We start from the raw sequence: 21,657 nt of genomic DNA, 5'->3' as shown, positions 1-21,657 counted from the left end.
CAACAAGACACACTCAGAGACTAGGGGAAGTGATCCAATGTGACATTTTTCAAATCTCAATTAATCCTTTTCTTCTACAGTGTTAGAACGTACATGGCAATTGAGCTGATTTTTAAAAGGGTCTTCAGAGGAGATCCTGGCAATTATAGGTTGGTGAGTCTAATTTCAGTACCCAGCACATTGATAGAAACTACAGTAAAGAACAGAATGATCAGACACACAGATAACGTATTATGTTGGGGAAGAGTCAACATGGCTTTTGTAAAGAGAAGTGATGCCTCACCCATTTATTAGGATGTTCTGAGAGTGTCAACAAGCATGTGGATAAGGGTGATTCAGTCAATATAGTGTACTTGGCTTTTCAGAAAGCCTTTGACAAGGACCTTCACCAAATGTACAAAAGTAAGTAGCAGTTCCATCCCTTGCCAAACGCCATTCCCACCTCCACTGATCTTTCCTACCCCCCCATTCCATCCCTTGCCAAACACCATTCCTGTCTGCCATGGAACCTTCCCATCCCCCATTCCACCCCTCACCAAACGCCATTCCCGCCTCCATGGATCCTTCCTTCCCCCCCATTCCATCCCCCACCCAATGCCATTCCCGCGTCCATGGATCCTTCCTACCCCCCTGTTCCATCCCCCACCAAACACCATTCCTGTCTGCCACGGAACCTTCCCCCTCCCATGGAACCTTCCAATCCCCCCTCCCCAGGTCCATGGAACCTTCCCATCCCCCCTCCCCAGGTCCATGGAACCTTCCCCCGTTCCCAGCCCAATGGAACCTTCCCTGCCCCAGGCCCTCCCCTTCGCATAAAATCTCCCCCCCCACAGCCCAATGGAACCTTCCCCTGTTCCCAGGCCCTCCCTTTCGCATAAAATCCCCCCCCCCCGCCCATGCAACCTTCCCCCTCCCTTCCCCCATTCCCAGGCCCAATGGAAACTTCCCCGCCCCAGGCCCTCCCCTTCGCATAAAATCCCCCCCCAGCCCATGGAACCTTCCCCCTCCCTTCCCCGGTTCCCAGGCCCAATGGAACCTTCCCCGCCCCTGGCTGTCCCCTTCGCATAAAATCCCCCCCCAGCCCATGGAACCTTCCCCCTCCCTTCCCCGGTTCCCAGGCCCAATGGAACCTTCCCCGCCCCTGGCTGTCCCCTTCGCATAAAATCCCCCCCCAGCCCATGGAACCTTCCCCCTCCCTTCCCACGTTCCCAGGCCCAATGGAACCTTCCCCGCCCCAGGCCCTCCCTTTCGCATAAAATCCCCCCCCCAGCCCATGCAACCTTCCCCTGTTCCCAGGCCCAATGGAACCTTCCCCGCCCCAGGCGCTCCCTTTCGCATAAAATCCCCCCCCCCAGCCCATGCAACCTTCCCCCGTTCCCAGGCCCAATGGAACCTTCCCCGCCCCAGGCTGTTCCCTTTGCATAAAATCCCCCCCCGCCCATGGAACCTTCCCCCTCCCTTCCCAGGCCCAATGGAACCTTCCCCGCCCCAGGCCCTCCCCTTCGCATAAAATCTCCCCCCCAGCCCATGCAACCTTCCCCCGTTCCCAGGCCCAATGGAACCTTCCCCGCCCCAGGCTGTCCCCTTCGCATAAAATCCCCCCCCAGCCCATGGAACCTTCCCCCTCCCTTCCCAGGCCCAATGGAACCTTCCCCGCCCCAGGCCCTCCCCTTCGCATAAAATCTCCCCCCCAGCCCATGCAACCTTCCCCCGTTCCCAGGCCCAATGGAACCTTCCCCTTCGCATAAAATCTCCCCCTCCCCCGGCCCATGGAACCTTCCCATGCTCCCTTCCTTGAGCTTTCCCAACCCCCCCTCGCGGCTGCGCGGAGCCCTCCGGCTTCACGTGCCCCGCGCTCACTCCGGCGCCGCCCTGGGCCCGGCCCAGTCCCTGCGGCAGGCCCCGCCCCCGCCCCCCTCCGCCCCGCCCCCTTCCCGAGTCTGGGCAGGCCGCTCCCGCCGCCATTTTGGAGCGAGCGAGCGAGCCTGCGGTGGCCGAGCCCTCAGCCCCGGCGCTCGGTGACCGCGCAGCCCGGCCGGGGAGCGAGTCGCTGCCAGGCCCGGGGACGTGGCCCATGTCCGCGGCCTTGCCGGCCTCTGCAGCCCAGGGAGCAGCGGGAGCGGAGCCTCGGGCCCGCCGCCGCCGGGGAAGGCCGGGCCCGGAGCAGGTGAGGACCCGCGGCTGGTGCTGCCTCCGGCTCGCTGCGGCCGAGCCCCTGCGGGCGGCTCCGCGAGCCTGCCCCGGAGCGCCCCGACGTGCCCGCCCGTGACGCCCCGGCGGTGCCTGCCCCCCCCGAGCCCCCCCGGGATGTGCCTCCCCTCGTCAGCCCCCCCATCCACGGTGTCTGTGTCCCCCCCCCCCCCGGAGTCTGAGCCATCATGAGCCCTCCCCCACAGTGGCTGTCCCCCTCCCCCCCCAGCTTCTAATGAGAGTCTTGAGCCCCCCCCTCCCCCAGGTGTCTGAGTCCGGCCCACGGTGTCTGCCCCTTTTGGATGTGCCTGCCGCCCCGATCTCCCCCGCCCCAGATGTGTCTGAGCCCCCCTCGGATAATCCTGTGCCCCTGGATGTGCCTGCCCTCCCCCTGGGTGCGTCAGCCCCACTGCTTGCCTCCCCGTGACACCCTGAGCTCCGGAGGTGTCTGCTCGCCTGCCCCCCTGCCTGCCCCACCGTGACACTCCTAGGCTCCCCTCAATGTGTATGCCCCCTGAGTCCCCCCGAATGTCTATCCCGCAGCCTACCTTCCTGCAACACCTGTGACCCCTCCTCCCCCAAATTCTCCCGAGTTATGTCAGTCTCCTGACCTACCCCCCTGGGACACACCTGGCCCACCTGGATATGTTACCTCCCCCATGACCCCTCCTATCCCCTGGATCTGTCAGCCCGCTGCTCCCCCCCCCCCCCCCGCCCCACATCTTCTCAGCGCAGTGTCTGCCTCCCACTTGCAACACCACTGACTCTTCCTGGATGTGTCAGGCCCCCGAACTGCCCCCCTGTGACACTCTGAGCCCTAGATGTGTCTGCTTGCCAGGTCCCCAGAATCTGACAGTATTTTTTCTTTCATCCCTAGCTGAAAGGCACCTACCTTCCCTGAAGGGGTTCCAGTCTGTGGATGCTGGGGAGGCCTAGTGTTTTGAAAGACATCTCTTTCTGCCTCCCCCTTCTCTAGTCCTGAGGATCCTGATCCCCAGCCTCAGCCCCAACAATATGCCTCCTCCTGTGCATTCTTTCTGCCACACCATCCTGCTTTTTCCTGGGGCTTTGTAGCTGTATTCGCTGCTCCTTTGATCCTTCACAAGTTTTGCTTATCTCAAGTTCACAGCCTAGATTTCATCTTTCAGAAGAACTTCTCAAGGCAAAGTATCCCCCCCCCCCGTATTGAGGGTGCATAATAAAAGATCTATATTGCTTTACTACATCCTGTAGATTTGTCCCTTTGAACAGAAATCAGTTCTTTAATTACTGAAACTCACTCTTAATCATCAAACCACAATTAACTACATGCTACTAAATTGTTTTTGTTATTGTTTTATTTTAAAAATAGCCAGCTGGTTCAGAAATTCGAAGTACTTTTAATTATGAAATTCCTTTTTTTGGGTCTTATTTTATCAGAAGTTTTGGGTCTTTCTTTATCCTTTTAATATAGGATTTGGGTGAATAATTCTAAGTTTCAGGGTCTCGTTGTATAAAGAGTTTGTTTAAATTTCACTTTCTTCTTGTAATGGAGACATTGAAACTTGATTTTCTGGGCTTCTGTAAAAGGCGGTGAGGAAGAGTGAGAGAGAGAGAGAGAGAATATTACAGCCTAGCCTTTTTTGAGTCATTCATAACAGTCGGCTAAACACTGAAACTGGCAGAGGAGATCATGTTGGCAAGGTCATGTGGAGTCCATGGTCAGTTTGATTAGGAGGAATGAGTGACTTTGAATCTGTATGGCCTAGATTTGAATTAGGGAAGCCATTGGCATTGGTACATATTGTACATGTGAAATAACAGTGATACACTGCTTCTATGATTATATAGAAATTGTGGTGGGAATTGTAGCAAGTCCATTTGTGACTTCAGCCTTGGAACTTTCTTACAGGAAGATTGTATTTCTTGACAAATCTAGTGAAAGCTTCTTTCTTGGTTTGAAGGTCTTGTTTTCTAGCAGCTAGAGAAAATTAGGAAGTGAAAAAGGAGAAATTAAGACAAATTTAAAAGGCTGTGAGGTATTCTTCATAATCTTGAAAATATTGTATTCATTTTGTTAATGTAGTAAAAGTTGAAACTGAAGCTTATTTCCTTAGTGAAACCTTTTCCCTCTCAAGAAGGGAGAAAATTTGTGTTGCATATTTAGGCTGCAGTCCTGTAATAAATTATGTGTGTGCTTGAAGTTAAGGATGTGAGTAAACATTTGCAGACCTGGGGTCTTATTAGGGTAGTTTGTCTGAGTTATAGAAAAAAATGGATAAAAATCTCTGATTTTTTGCCAACATTTTTGTTGTGACTCTTGTGATTTTAAAAAAAACAACCCCAAACTATCAGGGCAACTTTGGCTGTCTTAGTGGTGGCAGTTGGTGGTGATGTTGTTGTAATTTACGTAGCAACTGATTGTGATACCATGCCAAATTGACATAAGTTTTGGAATTTGGAAAAGAAGCAGGTAAAGATCATGTCTTCATTGAAACATCCCTAATAATAAACACTGGTGCATCAGAATGGCAGAAGATTGGATATGAGCAGAATTGTCTTGAAGTTGACTGTTTTTCCATGTTTCTGGTGTGTTGGATTTTTTCCTCGTGACTGCTGTACTTTATTGTTGTAGAATATGATGATTCATATTCAAAAGTTAGATAGTTGGTGGGGCTTCTGTTTGGGGACCCAAGACAGTATCTGGCCTGAATCATGGGAAGTCTTATTAGGCATCGAAGAAACTTTTTAGTGAAGGGAGAGCCTGTAACAGAAGGGATTGGCTCCGTTTTAACCAACGGAGAAACAGACTGCTGGCATAGAAAACTTGTAATGTTTTGGGGGAAGTCACTAATAAGTGGGGGAGCCTAATAAGATTTCCCGTGATTCAGGCCAGGATACTGTCTTGGGTCCCCAAACAGAAGCCCCACCAACTATCTAATTTTTGTATATGTATTACTTTAGGAAAGGTTAAGAGCAGCAATCATTACTTGTTTAGGGGCATAGTCTCTTCCCTTTTTGTGGTCCCTGTGAGAAGAGAGCAGAAAATACCCTTAGGTCCCCCCAGCTGAGGATTCCTCTGGCAGAGAGACGTCCCAAGTGAATATAGAGCTGGCAAAGACAACTCTTTCCCTGCATCCTGTGGCGCATTGGTTGCGGAACTAGCTGGCATGAGTTGTACACTGGCTTTCCCCAGCTCTTGTAAACTGTTCTAACCTGGCCTAAGAGAGGGAATCGCATGGTTCTGTACCTATTCTCTTCCCTTCTGATGGCTGTATGTGGGAGGGAGCCATCCTTTCTATGGATTGCTCTGTGTTCAGGCATAGCCAGTCGAGTACTACCTTGCTGTTCCTGGGGTGCTTGCAGTCTGGCAGGTAAGCAGGCAGTAAACCCAGCCAGAACTTCTCACCTTCCCTGGTGATGCAAGCAGGTGGTGAGTGGGAGATCTGAGCAGCTTCACCAGGGAATGGAGAGCATCTGCTTAGAGCTCTCCTGGCTCTCACTGTTGTGGCTGCTGGGGAAGCTAAGCTCTTTTACATTCTATCCATAATGACTGGACTAAACACTTACATTCAAAAATGGCAGGTCACGGCTCAGGGAAAATATTAAAAATTCATAGTTAACTATACATTTTCTTAACACAATTGAAGCCTCAAGAGCCATGGATGGGACACTACTGTATTTATTGGTGTGAGAAGCTTAACAAAAATAGGTGAACTAGAATGTTTGAAAATGGAAGAGGATCTTGATATTATAGGCACTTCTGAAACATGGTAGAATGCCAACATCCTGGGGGTACTTGTGTATAAACTATATAAGACTGACAGATTGAGTCAAAGAGCTGGGAGAGTAGTACTATAAAAGATTCCATAGAATTTTCTAAGATGAAATTTCTGAGTGAAGAGGAGTTGGAGGGATACAAATTCCAAGTCATAAGAATACAAATATACTCGCAGAGTTTCTCTACCAGTCTCTAAATCAGGAATTTGAAAGATTGTACAATGCTGAGAGCTCTCAGAACGAATACAACTGAATTAATGAGTGACTTCAACTATCTGTATAAACTAGTCAAATGTTGGGACACATTTTAAAAAACAGTTTGTGCTTATCTTACCCTTAACAGGGGTCTCCTACTTATTCTGTGGAGAGGGCAGAGTTCTGTATTTGATTATGGTCTGTGGGCTAGGTTACAAATGTAAGACAACATGCTACCCTTCTCTCCGTGGTGAATCTTTCTTTGATATCAGTAGGTTTATACAAAGATCAAGGACAGTATATGGCCTGTAGGGGATAACTAAACTTCTAGTTATTATTATTATTACTATTTAAATGCCTTGTTTTTTTTCAATATCACTTAATGGGAAAAGATGCAATCTTTTATGACCACCACTATTTCTAAGCCTCTTGTTTCTCTTCCTTCCTTATTGCCCCTCCCCTGTCTTTGTGTGTCCTCCTTTCTTCCCTCTGCAGTTCCCCCGCCATTGGCTTCTCTCTTCCATTTGACCTGCTAAAATAATCAGCAATGAAATAGTTAATGTTGACATAACATGTTGTCATAAGGCTTTAGAATTAACACCTTAGTGAGAGATGGAAGTTGACACACACAGCAATTGTTTCAGGCATTGTCTGTTTGCAGACTCTGGAAGACATCACTGTATTGGTTACACTCACTCCACAGTTGAAGATGATCTTTCAAAACCAGGGATAGAACCGAAACTAAAAACAAACCCCCAAACAGATTTTTTAGAATTTGAGTTTGTCATGCAGACCACATAAATGCATTAAAAGGCCAGATCTGGCCTGCAGGCTGGGAATTTGATACCATTGCCTTAAATGATTGCTCTTTTGAATAGTTAGTTTTACAAACAAGAGAAGCTACTCTAATGTTAGTCCTAAGTAATGCACAAGTTGATGCAAGAGGTAACTTTAGTAAAAACATTACATAGCCATGAATAGAGTATAGCTAAGGTCAACATCTGTATGGGAGGGATTATACCAAGAATGAACTATGCGGGGAGTTGAGAAAAATGAAGAAGCTAGTTTCAAAAGAATCTGAAGTGAAAAATAAGGAAATCAGAATCTTTAGTCTGTGCATGGAGATGGTAGACAGCTGTTGACAACTAACTAGTATTGTCTCACTGGTTCCTTGTGGTCCCCTGTCATTGTTGTACCTATTCTCTCTCATTTTATACTTCGATTATAAGCTCTTTGTGGCAGGGACTATCTCCGTGTTGTGTCTGTAGAGGGCCTAGTACAGTGGGCCCTGATCCATAACTGGGGTTCCCAGGTGAACCGCAATACAAATAATAAGTGATAATCTTAGGCAGTCATGAACTCATCCATACCCCTACACAAAAAGAAAACAGGAAGGCAAGAGAAAAGAACATTATGGTTAAGTGGCAAAGTTCAGCTCTCCAACACGAGTTTCTACAAGCCATTACCCTATGATCCCACTGAGTTACCAAAAGCAACTACAGCATTTGCTCAAGAAACTTCCTGAAAAAGCACAAGATCAAATCCGCACAGACACACCCCTGGAACCCCGACCTGGGATATTCTATCTACTACCCAAGATCCATAAACCTGGAAATCCTGGGCGCCCCATCATCTCAGGCATTGGCACCCTGACAGCAGGATTGTCTGGCTATGTAGACTCCCTCCTCAGGCTCTACGCTACCAGCACTCCCAGCTATCTTCGAGACACCACTGACTTCCTGAGGAAACTTCAATCCATCAGTGATCTTCCTGATAACACCATCCTGGCCACTATGGATGTAGAAGCCCTCTACACCAACATTCCACACAAAGATGGACTACAAGCCGTCAAGAACACTATCCCCGATAATGTCACGGCTAACCTGGTGGCTGAACTTTGCGACTTTGTCCTTACCCATAACTATTTTACATTTGGGGACAATGTATACCTTCAGATCAGCGGCACTGCTATGGGTACCCGCATGGCCCCACAGTATGCCAACATTTTTATGGCTGATTTAGAACAACGCTTCCTCAGCTCTCGTCCCCTAAAGCCCCTACTCTACTTGCGCTATATTGATGACATCTTCATCATCTGGACCCATGGAAAAGAAGCCCTTGAGCAATTCCACCATGATTTCAACAATTTCCATCCCACCATCAACCTCAGCCTGGTCCAGTCCACACAAGAGATCCACTTCCTGGACACTACAGTGCTAATAAACAATGGTCACATAAACACCACCCTATACCGGAAACCTACTGACCGCTATTCCTACCTGCATGCCTCCAGCTTTCACCCTGACCACACCACACGATCCATCGTCTACAGCCAAGCTCTGCGATACAACCGCATTTGCTCCAACCCCTCAGACAGAGACAAACACCTACAAGATCTCTGTCAAGCTTTCTTACAACTACAATACCCACCTGCGGAAGTGAAGAAACAGATTGATAGAGCCAGAAGAGTTCCCAGAAGTTACCTACTACAGGACAGGCCTAACAAAGAAAATAACAGAACGCCACTAGCCGTCACCTTCAGCCCCCAACTAAAACCCCTCCAACGCATTATTAAGGATCTACAACCTATCCTAAAGGACGACCCAACACTCTCACAAATCTTGGGAGACAGGCCAGTCCTTGCCTACAGACAGCCCTGCAACCTGAAGCAAATACTCACCAACAACCACATACCACACAACGGAACCACTAACCCAGGAACCTATCCTTGCAACAAAGCCCGTTGCCAACTGTGCCCACATATCTATTCAGGGGACACCATCACAGGGCCTAATCACATCAGCCACACTATCAGAGGCTCGTATACCTGCACATCCACCAATGTGATATATGCCATCATGTGCCAGCAATGCCCCTCTGCCATTTACATTGGTCAAACTGGACAGTCTCTACGTAAAAGAATAAATGGACACAAATCAGATGTCAAGAATTATAACATTCATAAACCAGTCGGAGAACACTTCAATCTCTCTGGTCACGCAATCACAGACATGAAGGTCGCTATCTTAAAACAAAAAATCTTCAAATCCAGACTCCAGCGAGAAACTGCTGAATTGGAATTCATTTGCAAATTGGATACTATTAATTTAGGCTTAAATAGAGACTGGGAGTGGCTATTTCCCCTTGTTTTTTCCTCCCCCCCCCCCCCTCCAGATGTTCTGGTTTAACTTGGATTTAAACTTGGAGAGTGGTCAGTTTGGATGAGCTATTACCAGCAGGAGAGTGAGTTTGTGTGTGTGGTTTTTGGGAGGGGGGTGAGGGGGTGAGAGAACCTGGATTTGTGCAGGAAATGGCCCAACTTGATTATCATGCACATTGTGTAGAGAGTTGTCACTTTGGATGGGCTATCACCAGCAGGAGAGTGAATTTGTGTTGGGGGGTGGAGGGTGAGAAAACCTGGATTTGGGCTGGAAATGGACCAACTTGATGATCACTTTAGATAAGCTATTACCAGCAGGACAGTGGGGTGGGAGGAGGTATTGTTTCATATTCTCTGTGTGTATATAAAGTCTGCTGCAGTTTCCACGGTATGCATCCGATGAATCATAGAATCATAGAATATCAGGGTTGGAAGGGACCCCAGAAGGTCATCTAGTCCAACCCCCTGCTCAAAGCAGGACCAATTCCCAGTTAAATCATCCCAGCCAGGGCTTTGTCAAGCCTGACCTTAAAAACCTCTAAGGAAGGAGATTCTACCACTTCCCTAGGTAACGCATTCCAGTGTTTCACCACCCTCTTAGTGAAAAAGTTTTTCCTAATATCCAATCTAAACCTCCCCCACTGCAACTTGAGACCATTACTCCTCATTCTGTCATCTGCTACCATTGAGAACAGTCTAGAGCCATCCTCTTTGGAACCCCCTTTCAGGTAGTTGAAAGCAGCTATCAAATCCCCCCTCATTCTTCTCTTCTGCAGGCTAAACAATCCCAGCTCCCTCAGCCTCTCCTCATAACTCAAGTGAAGTGAGCTGTAGCTCACGAAAGCTCATGCTCAAATAAATTGGTTAGTCTCTAAGGTGCCACAAGTACTCCTTTTCTTTTTGAAAGTTCAGTAGGTTATTTAAGCCATACAGATAGGGCTTGAAAAATCTACTGGGCTGTGCAAATAGGAAGCATTTTCAAGCAAGCGCTGTTAGATTCTGTGGAAGTTAAGCTTTTATTATGAAACAAAACAAAACTGAGTTTCTAACCTTTATGGTTGCAAACAAATAACCCTTTCAAACATGAACCAAAAGTAACTTGTGCAGTGCTGTCTTAAGTTTGGAGACAGATTGCTTCATACCTCTGCTTCTGCTTCTGCTCCTGTCTTTGCCTGGTAAAAGCAGAGTAAAAATACTGATCAGTCTTGTCAGTTTTCATTGCTTCTGTCAGAACCCTGTGGACAGCCGTGAAATTGACAAGTATTAGGTCAAATTGATTCTGGTTTTGTTTAGCAAAGCTAGAAGTAGCAGCAGCAATAGAGGCAGATATTGGAGCTATTTTCTGAAAGAAGAATTTAAATGTTGGGGGGTGGGGTTCAGTAGTGGAGATCCTCCTACTAACCCTCACAACGCCCCAGGAGACTGAGGGACGGAACAGCAGTGAAATTTTCAATGCGTTCCGGCCCTGCCTCCTTTGACTCCTCTGTCTTTGGCGGTCTTATCTGTACTGGCTGAAAAAATACATCTGAGGTAACTGTATCCCCAATATGTTCTAATGAAAACAAGTTCAGATCAATATTTTAGCTTCTCTTCAATGGCTTTATCCTTTTTACTTGTTATTTATTGTCTTCAGCTTTTGCTCTTCCTCAGACATTTTAGCTGCTATTATTTGTTCCTTTCTGTTGGTCTCATTTTGGTCAATCTTCCACTTTTTGGAAGGATACCTGTTAGCAGGTTTAAACTTTAGCCAGCACCTACTAGCCCAGGAGTTAAGCCTACTAACTATCCATAGTCTGAAAGACCACTTTCAAAGTCATACTCCCTGCAATTTAAAATAGTTATTTGCCAGTTACTGGGAACTTTATTAATATTCTTAATCACCTTTCTGTTTAATAATTTTTAAAAAAGTGACTTTTGCATCTTGACTTGGTTTTGTTATATCTGTTTTCCCTTCTTGTCTTCTCCTTTTTTTTTCTATTTTCCTGTAGCAGATCAAGCTGAATCTTTTCCAGAGTTGGTTCTGTGTGTTCCTCTCTTCCTTTGCTCTCTCTCCACCCTTTTACATATCTTTCTTTAATTATGCCCTCCACCATTTCCCCATGTTATTATATTTTCTGTCTCCCTTTTCTTGTACTTCTCCCCTTCAAATCAGTCTCTTTCCCAATGGCTTATTTTTTTAAACAACATATTCCATCTGTCTCACACCTTCACCATCATCCAGAGGGCATAGAAATTTCACTAAATACCAATAGCCAGAGAACTAAACTTTCTATCCAAAGATTCATATGGAAGATGATTTGGAATCCTAGCTACTAGAAAAGGTAACGATATGGGGAGTCCTGCTAGAATGATGTCCATGGACTCTGCTCAGTGGCTTCCATCTTTTCACTTCAGTTTCTTGCTAGGTGCTGGATAAATTTGAATGCCTACAAGAAACTGGCCAACTGATGAAAGCCATGTTGAGCTTCAGTCAAGAATATCCCATATTTATGTATAACTTTTTTATATGATTCAGTACAATTAAGTTGTGCACTGCTTACATTGTAAGGGAAGAAGGAGGATCCTGGGAACTACAGGCCAGTCAGCCTCACCTCAGTCCCTGGAAAAATCATGGAGCAGGTCCTCAAAGAATCAATCCTGAAGCACTTGCATGAGAGGAAAGTGATCAGGAACAGCCAGCATGGATTCACCAAGGGAAGGTCATGCCTGACTAATCTAATCGCCTTTTATGATGAGATTACTGGTTCTGTGGATGAAGGGAAAGCAGTGGATGTATTGTTTCTTGACTTTAGCAAAGCTTTTGACACGGTCTCCCACAGTATTCTTGTCAGCAAGTTAAGGAAGTATGGGCTGGATGAATGCACTATAAGGTGGGTAGAAAGCTGGCTAGATTGTCGGGCTCAACGGGTAGTGATCAATGGCTCCATGTCTAGTTGGCAGCCGGTGTCAAGTGGAGTGCCCCAAGGGTCGGTCCTGGGGCCGGTTTTGTTCAATATCTTCATAAATGATCTGGAGGATGGTGTGGATTGCACTCTCAGCAAATTTGCGGATGATACTAAACTGGGAGGAGTGGTAGATACGCTGGAGGTGAGGGATAGGATACAGAAGGACCTAGACGGATTGGGCCAAAAGAAATCTGATGAGGTTCAATAAGGATAAGTGCAGAGTCCTGCACTTAGGATGGAAGAACCCAATGCACCGCTACAGACTAGGGACCGAATGGCTAGGCAGCAGTTCTGCGGAAAAAGACCTAGGGGTGACAGTGGACGAGAAGCTGGATATGAGTCAGCAGTGTGCCCTTGTTGCCAAGAAGGCCAATGGCATTTTGGGATGTATAAGTAGGGGCATAGCGAGCAGATCGAGGGACGTGATCGTTCCCCTCTATTCGACATTGGTGAGGCCTCATCTGGAGTACTGTGTCCAGTTTTGGGCCCTACACTTCAAGAAGGATGTGGATAAATTGGAGAGAGTCCAGCGAAGGGCAACAAAAATGATTAGGGGTCTGGAACACATGACTTATGAGGAGAGGCTGAGGGAGCTGGGATTGTTTAGCCTGCAGAAGAGAAGAATGAGGGGGGATTTGATAGCTGCTTTCAGCTACCTGAAAGGGGGTTCCAAAGAGGATGGCTCTAGACTGTTCTCAATGGTAGCAGATGACAGGACAAGGAGTAATGGTCTCAAGTTGCAGTGGGGGAGGTTTAGATTGGATATTAGGAAAAACTTTTTCACTAAGAGGGTGGTGAAACACTGGAATGCGTTACCTAGGGAGGTGGTAGAATCTCCTTCCTTAGAGGTTTTTAAGGTCAGGCTTGACAAAGCCCTGGCTGGGATGATTTAACTGGGAATTGGTCCTGCTTTGAGCAGGGGGTTGGACTAGATGACCTTCTGGGGTCCCTTCCAACCCTGATATTCTATGATTCTGTATGTGTGTACAACATGTTTGGATTCCTGATCCTGACTGAGACCTCTAGGTGTTGTTAAAATTAGGGCTGTCAAGCGATTTAAAAAAAAAAAATTGTGATTAATTGCACTGTTAAACTGTAATATACCATTTATTTAAATATTTTTGGATGTTTTCTACATTTTCAAATTTATTGATTTCAGTTACAACACAGACTACAAAGTGTGCAGTGCTCACTTTATATTTATTTTTGGTTACAAGTATTTGCACTGCAAAAAATAGTATTTTTCAGTTCACCTAATACAGGTACTGTAGTGCAATCTCTTTATCGTGAAAGTTGAATGTACAAATGTAGAATTATGTAAAAAAAACCAAACCTGCACTCGAAACCAAAACAATGTAAAATTTTAGCGCCTGTAAGTCCACTCAGTCCTACTTCTTCTTCAGACAGTAGCTCAGACAAACAAGTTTGTTTACATTTGCAGGAAATAATGCTGCCCGCTTCTTGTTAACAGTGTCACCTGAAAGTGCATGGCACTTTTGTGGCCGGCATTGCAAGCTATTTACGTGCCAGGTATGCTAAATATTGTATGCCCCTTCATGCTTCAACCACCATTCCAGGGGACATGCATCCATGCTGATGACAGGTTCTGCTCAATAACAATCCAAAGCAGTGCATACCAACGCATGTTCATTTTCATTATCTGAGTCAGATGCCACTAGCAGAAGGTTGATTTTCTTTTTTGGTGGTTCGGGTTCTGTAGTTTCCACATTGTAGTGTTGCTCTTCTACGACTTCTGAAAGCATGCTCCATACCTCGTCCCTCTCAGATTTTGGAAGGCACTTCAGATTCTTAAACCTTGGGTCGAATGCTGTAGCTATCTTTAGAAATCTCACATTGGTATCTTCTTTGTGTTTTGTCAGATCTGAAAGTGTTCTTAAAAGGAACAACGAGCTGGGTCATCATCCGAGACTGCTATAACATGAAATATATGGCAGAATGCTGGTAAAACATAGGAGGAGATATACAATTCTCTTCCAAGGAATTCAGTCACTATTTCAATTAATGCATTATTTTTTAATGAGCGTCAGAAGCATGGAAGCATGTCCTCTGGAATGGTGGCTGAAGTATGAAGGGGCATACGAATGTTTAACATACCTGGCACGTAAATACCTTGGAATTCCAGCCACAGAAGTGCCATGCAAATGCCTGTTCTCACTTTCAGGTAACATTGTAAATAAGAAGGCGGCAGCATTATCTCCCGTAAATGTAAACAAACTTGTTTGTCTTAGCAATTGTCTGAACAAGAAGTAGGACTGGGTGGACTTGTAGGCTCTGAAGTTTGACATTTTGTTTTTGAGTGCAGTTATGTAACAAAAAAAGTCTACATTTGTAAATTGCACTTTCATGACAGAGATTGCACTACAGTTCTTGTATGGGTGAATTGAAAAACTTGTCATTTTTACAGTATAAATGTTTATAAACTAAAATAATATACACTTTGATTTCAGTGACAACACAGAATACAATATATATATGAAAATGAAGAACATCATCCCAAATATATAATAAATTTCAATTGGTATTCTGTTTAACAGTGCAGTTAAAACTGCTGTTAATTGAGATTAATTTTTTTAATCGAGATTAATTTTTTGAGTTAATCGCTTGAGTTAACTGCGATTAATCGACAGCTCTAGTTAAAATATAAATAAATAAGCGATCTGTGTGACAAAGTTCCTCCTCTGCCTTGGTGGGTGCTGCGCTTAATGTCGAATTTGCTCGCCTCAGAAGTTCACGGCAGCCCTCAGTTTGACCACTTTCATGGCTCAAATCTGCCATTCACTCAGCCTCATCACTGGCCAGTATGGGGAAAAGGAAGAAGAACAATGCCCGCAGTCTCTGCTGATCCACCTAGTGGATTGGGGAACAGTCCAGAAACCTTCCCCGCTGGTGGAACCCACAGTCCAGGTCAACTCCTCTGGTATCAAGTAGGGAGTTGGGGGAATGGAGGGATGGGGGGGACCCTGGGCCCGCCCTCTACTCCGGGTTCCAGCCCAGGGCCCTGTGGATTGCAGCTGTCTACAGTGGCTCCTGTAACAGTTGTGTGACAGCTGTAACTCCCTGGGCTACCTCCATGGCCTTCTTTATTCTCACCACAGGACCTTCCTTCTGATGTCTGATAATGCTTGTACTTCTCAGTCTTCCAGTAGTACGCCTTCTCACTCATAGCTTCTTGCACCTCTTGCTCCCAGCTCCTTGCATGCACCACAAACTGAAGTGAGCTCCTTTTTAAACCCAGGTGCCCTGATTAGCCTGCCTTAATTGATTCTAGCAGCTTCTTGATTGGCTGCAGGTGTTGTAATCAGCCTGTCTGCCTTAATTGTTTCCAGAAAGTTCCTGATTGTTCTGGAACCTTTCCTGTTACCTTACCCAGGGAAAAGGGACCTACTTAACCTGGGGCTAATATATCTGCCTTCTATCACTCTCCTGTAGCCATCTGGCCCGACCCTGTCACATCTGTGAAACCTTATCGTCTTATTTTCCCCCTTATCCTCCCTTCCTCTTGCTTTCATGCTGTTTGTGGCAATCACTTATTGAACCTTTATTTCAAATTAGATTGTAAACGTGTTAGGTCAGGATCCATATGTCTTTCTATAAGTTTGTGCAGTGCCTAGCACAGTAGGACCCTGATCCTTAGCCTGACAAGGGCCTATGGGCATTATCATAATACAAATGCCTAATAATAATAGAAGCCCCAACTTTACCCTGCTCTGGCTGCTGGGAGAAAGAGCGCTAAATAGTGACAAGTCACCAGGTTCAGATGATGCACGTCCATGAATTCTGTAGGAACTGAAGTAGCTGAGTTGTTAAAAATATGAGATTACAATAACTCCTTGCTACTTTATGCTAAAAATGCTACTTTAAGCGAAATGATGTTAAGCGAATCCAATTTCCCCATAAGAATGAATGTAAATAGGGGGTTAGATTCCAGGGAAATGTTTTTTGCAAACTGGATTAAGTTTAGAAGTGTGAGCAACAAGGGTGATGTTGTGGTGGGAGTCTGCTATAGACCGGTGGACTAGGCTTTCTTCTGGCAACTAATGGAAATTACTTGATCGCAGGTCCTGGTTCTCATGGGAGACTTCACTCACCCTGATATCTGCTGGGAGAGCAATACAGTGGTGCACAGACAATCCAAGAAGTTTTTGGAAAGCATAGGGGATAATTGCCTTGAACGTCAGAGGGTGGAACTCGCCTTGAAAGTCAGAGGGTGGAAGAGGGTGGGATATTTCCCCGGGAATGCCTTCCTGCTAAACGATGAACTAAAACTTGGCCGAGCCCTCAAGGGTTAACACTTTGTTAATATAGCGTCCTGCTCCACAAGGCAGTGCAAATGGAGGGTGGGGAGACAGCATGGCAGATAGAGAGAGAGACACACCGTATGTTTGTGAGAGAGAGAAGCGCATTGCCCCTTTAAGTATGCCGACCCCACTCTATGTACACTGCCTTTTTAAAAAAAAGAAAAGGAGTACTTGTGACACCTTAGAGACTAACAAATTTATTTGAGCATAAGCTCCTTTTCTTTTGTGAATACAGACTAACGCGGCTACTACTCTGAAAACTGCCTTTTTAAGTAGATCAGTAAGTTGAGACAGCAGCTGCGGCCAGCAAGCTCCCTCCGTCCTGAGCCCTGTCGTATTTTCCCCCACCCCTCCGGAGATGGGGTAAAAGAGCGGGGTGGAAGGAGACACCCTGACATTAGTCTGCCGCCTCCTCCTCCTCCTCCCCCCGCACAGCAAGGAGGAGGTTCCCAGGAGCAGATCCAAGGCAGAGGGCAGGAGCAGCACATGGCAGTGTGGGGAGGGACAGCTGAACTTCTGGCAGTTGGTAGCCTGTTGGGCAGCTGCTGCACAGGGAACTTAGGGGAACGGGGAGCTGATGGGAGAGGGGGGTGGGGGCTGCCAGTCCCTGGTTCCAAGCCCCCACCAGCTAGCTCCAACGGGCTGCGCTTTCTGCAAGCAGTGGACAAAGCAGGTGGCTGCCAAACCAGGTTATAAGGGAGCATTGCAAAACTTTAAACAAGACTGTTCTCTTATGGATCAGCAACGAAACAACATTAACCAGGGGCATCTGATGAAGTGAGCTGTATCTCACGAAAGCTTATGCTCAAATAAATTTGTTAGTCTCTAAGGTGCCACAAGTTCTCCTTTTCTTTAAGTGAGGAGTTACTGTACTTATTAGTGTTAGCTCCTATACCAGAGAATTGGAGGATAGCAACTCTTACATAAAGGCATTAGGTGTGATCCTGGTAGTTACAATCCAGTGAGCCTTGCTATAGGGGAGGATGAGATAAATTTATGGAAACAATAATTAAAATAGTTAGAAACATAGCTTGAAAAAATTTCCTGACATCTGCTTGTCCAGAGATTAAATCTACTAAGGCTGTTGAGGAAACTTGTGGTATCGTGTCCTCAGAATGTGCATATTTGATTTTCATTGGCACATCTGCATTCTCCGCCACCCCCATGTCTCCTTAAGAGATCAATTGTTCCTTTCCAATGTATCATTTTTATTTCCCAATCAATTTTGTCACATTTCATTTCAATCAGTTATCCCTACAAAAAATAAATTTCATCTCCTAATCAATCAGTAGCCTAGGGTGTGGCTGCTGCTGCCACCCTCCCATCCTGGGTGTGTTGGTGGCCCACGGGCTCCCAGCTTCTGCTTCTTGCTCCATTTCTTAAAGTAGTAGCATCTCAGAGGTCACTCTACTCCCTTTCTTCCTCTTAAAACAGCAATACCTGAGCTGCTCTTCTCCTGCCGCCATAGGAGGGGACCACATCTTTTTGATTCCACTTGCCTGGACAAAGCTTCTATTCACTTTTGAGTAAGTGGATTTTTCAAGCACTTCATATAAAACACTTGAAGGAACATAATGTAGGGGTGAACGAGCACAACATCTGTGCAGGAAGATTATCTCCAATTCATCTGAATCCTTTGAATGTGTCAGTAAAATAGTGAATAAAAGAGAAGCAATTGACGTGTTTGGACTTTCAATAAATGTTTGACAGAGGGCATCACAAGAATTTGTTAAGGTAATTTAGTCATAGGGTGAGAATTTAGTACCGTCATGGATTGGGAATTGGCTACTAGACAGAAAACCGCTTTCAGCATGGCAAAAGGTTATCAGTGGGAAACACTGATCCGTAAAAGCATTAGTGGCATTTCATATATTAATTTATGATCAGGAAAGGGAGTTAATGATTTATTTACATCAGTAAAATGAGAGGAACTCATAAGGACCTAATGAAACTAGGTCAATGGGCAGCATAATGGCACAATAATTCAGCGTTGACAAATATAAGGTAATGTATGTAGGAAGGAAGAAAAATTACTAATCATGTATGTTGGGTTTGAAATTAACTGTAACCAGTTGAAGTGGGAAAAAGATGGGCAGCTTTATGAATACATGTTCTTTGTGTGGAAGCAAAACACAATGTTGAGATGTATGGAGAGAGAGTGGGGTGGAAAATAAGTCTGAAAATAGCAAAATTATTATTATATAAATTGGTGGTATGCTCTCACAGTGTTAGGTTCTTTTGTTTCAAAAAGATGTAGTTGAAATAGAAGGGATCCAGAGATGAGTCGTGAAAATTACTTGAAACATAGAAAGACTTGTATGTGAAGAGATACTGAAAAGAGTTGGACTATTTAGTTTTAAGAGGAGACAAAGAGGCATGATAGAGGTATATAAAATGTATGTTAGAGAGTTGTAGGTTACAGGATTGGTTCCCGTGTACAATCCTTTTTAATACAAGAACAAAGGGACATCTGATGAAACTGAAAAGGTGACAAATTTAAAACTACCAATGGAACTGCCTTTACATGGTGTGTAGCTAGTCTGTGGAACTCATTGCCACAATATATCATTTAGGCCAAGAGTTAGAAGGATTAAAAAAAGGATGAGATATTTATAGCAGAACCTCAGAGTTGCAAACACCAGAGTTATGAACTGCCCAGTCAACCATGTACCTTATTTGGAACGGGAAGTACGCTATCAGGAAGCAGAGCGCGCACATATGCACAAGCAAATACAGTATAGCACTGTCTTACATGTAAACTACTTAAAAAAAAAAAAAAAAAGGAAAGCCTCATTTTTCTTCTGGATAGTAAATTTTCAAAGCTGTATTAAGTTAATGTTCAGTTGCAAACTTTTAATAGAACAACCATAACATTTCATTCAGAATAACGAACATTTCAGAGTTACAAACAACCTCCATTCCTGAGGTGTTCGTAACTCTGAGGTTCTATTCTATTAGGGTAATGAGACCATCCACGTATTAGAGAAGATAAAATGTGGTATAAATCGGCCACTTGGAGATGCTCAGACACTATGTTAATGGAGGCCAAGTTATTCCATCGTGGTTCACTGTGGGGATTCATGCACCTAATTCTGAAGCAACTGGTACTGGCCACTCTCAGAGATAGGATAGTGGACCATTGGTCTGACCTGTTATGGTATTTCCTATATTCTTAAACCCAGACTGCCTCCCCAATCCATTTCATGTCCTTACTTTTGCTGCTGTTTATAGCAGTAGATTGAAACTTACAGTCTTAAGATTCTGAGGAGCAGTAATGATATTAACCGGATTCTTTAAACTGTCACTTGGGGATTCCGTGGTCAGTTGTTGCGACAGGGGACTCAGGGCATGTCTACACTACTGGAATCATCCGGTGAAGACGCGCTATGCCGACGGGAGAGCGCTCTCCTATGGCATAATTACTGCACCTCCGCAAGAGGCGGAAGTTATGCTGGCGAGAGAGCATCTCCCACGGACATATTGCTGTGTGGTAAGCCCTTTAAGTCGATATAACTTCTGTCACTTAGGGAGCTGTCTTTTTCACACCCCTGAGCAATGTAAGTTACATCGACTTAAATGATAGTGTAGCCCAGCCATCAGTCTTCAGTTTGCTCAAACCCTTCAGTGAGTTTGAATTAATGGTACTTGGCAACTCCAAGGATCAAAGAGAATGTTCCACTGACATAGCATTTGGATAAACATGGGTTTGTCTGTCATTGAAAAAATGCTTTGTTTGAAAATTAATTTTAGTTTCAGGCATTGGTATACAACAATGGTATACTCTTAACAATACATACAAATAAATAACCTGAGCTTTTTTCTATTTTTTAAAACATGGCAATTAAAACTTAAATTCAGACAAGATTGAGATTATAATTGAGGTTTTATGACCATAAAATTTTTGATAGCCTTTGAATTACTATTGCTCTTTGAACATTACATTGTGTCCTCTTTTTCTCTAAGGTATTTATAGCGGCCCAGTCACCAGAATAAGTACTGCCTATCTTTTATGGGAAGTTCACGTTCGTGTGTATATAATCTATTAGAGTCCTTTATTAAATCTTGTATAAAAGACACCAGCCTCAAAGAGGCCCCTTTGCTTCCCAAGAATTTGAAGTCCTAATATTTTCTGTTCCAGAGTACATTGATTTGGTTTTTTGGCAAGCAAAATTGCTATTAAGGTTATCAATGTGAACTTGTTCCTGGAGTTTGTGCCTAAAATGTGTTGAACTGTAATGAGTGTAAACTTTATATTTAAAATCCAGAACAAACTGAGCTATAGAAGATGTGCAAGGATTGCAAATTCTATGTATTTGAAGGATATTGCCCACATAGTTGTGAAGCTTCCTGGTGATCAATATTTAGCACCAAGACATGCTGTGGAAAAAACCCTTAAAATCATGGGCTTATTTACTCATGTAGAATGTGTTACTTTCATGCATCTAAGGATTAAAGAACTAAAATTGGTTTTTTAAAATATTTTGTTTAAAGTGGTATTGTTTTATCAAAAAGAAAAGAAGGACTTGGGGCACCTTAGAGATTAACAAATTTATTTGAGCATGAGCTTTCGTGAGCTACAGCTCACTTCATCGGATGCATACCGTGGAAAATACAGTGGGGAGATTTTATATACACAGAGAAAATGAAACAATGGGTGTTACCATACACACTGTAACAATAGCGATCACTTAAGGTGAGCTATTACCAGCAGGAGAGGGAAAAAAAAACGTTTTGAGTGATAATCAAGATGGGCCATTTCCAGCAGTTGACAAGTACGTGTGAGGAACAGTAGGGGGGGAAATAAACATGAGGAAATAGTTTTACTTTGTGTAATGAAACATCCACTCCCAGTCTTTATTCAAGCCTAAGTTAATTGTATCCAGTTTGCAAATTAATTCCAATTCAGCAGTCTCTAGCTGGAGTCTGTTTTTGAAGTTTTTTTGTTGAAGAATCGCCACTTTTAGGTCTGTAATCGAGTGACCAGAGAGATTGAAGTGTTCTCCGACTTGTTTTAGAAAGTTATAATTCCTGACGTCTGATTTGTGTCCATTTATTCTTTTACGTAGAGACTGTCCGGTTTGGCCAATGT

General features: G+C 44.7%; 1 protein-coding gene across 2 annotated transcripts in view; it reads left to right on the top strand.

Annotated features, from left to right (window-relative positions):
• The first annotated feature begins 1,948 nt into the window (after positions 1-1,948).
• The window catches only part of PPP6R2 (protein phosphatase 6 regulatory subunit 2), a 156,263-nt gene continuing 136,554 nt past the window's right edge, over positions 1,949-21,657 (top strand). For both annotated transcript variants that reach the window (XM_084615637.1, XM_084615636.1), the window contains exon 1: positions 1,949-2,167. The gene's annotated coding sequence lies outside the window, so the exon portion shown is untranslated. The remainder of the gene's footprint in view (positions 2,168-21,657) is intronic.

The sequence above is a fragment of the Lepidochelys olivacea genome (genome assembly GCF_965140295.1).
Source record: "Lepidochelys olivacea isolate rLepOli2 genome assembly, chromosome: 1".
NCBI lineage: Eukaryota > Metazoa > Chordata > Testudines > Cheloniidae > Lepidochelys > Lepidochelys olivacea.
Note: the sequence above shows the minus strand (reverse complement) of the source record. Positions and strands in the feature narration are given on the sequence as shown.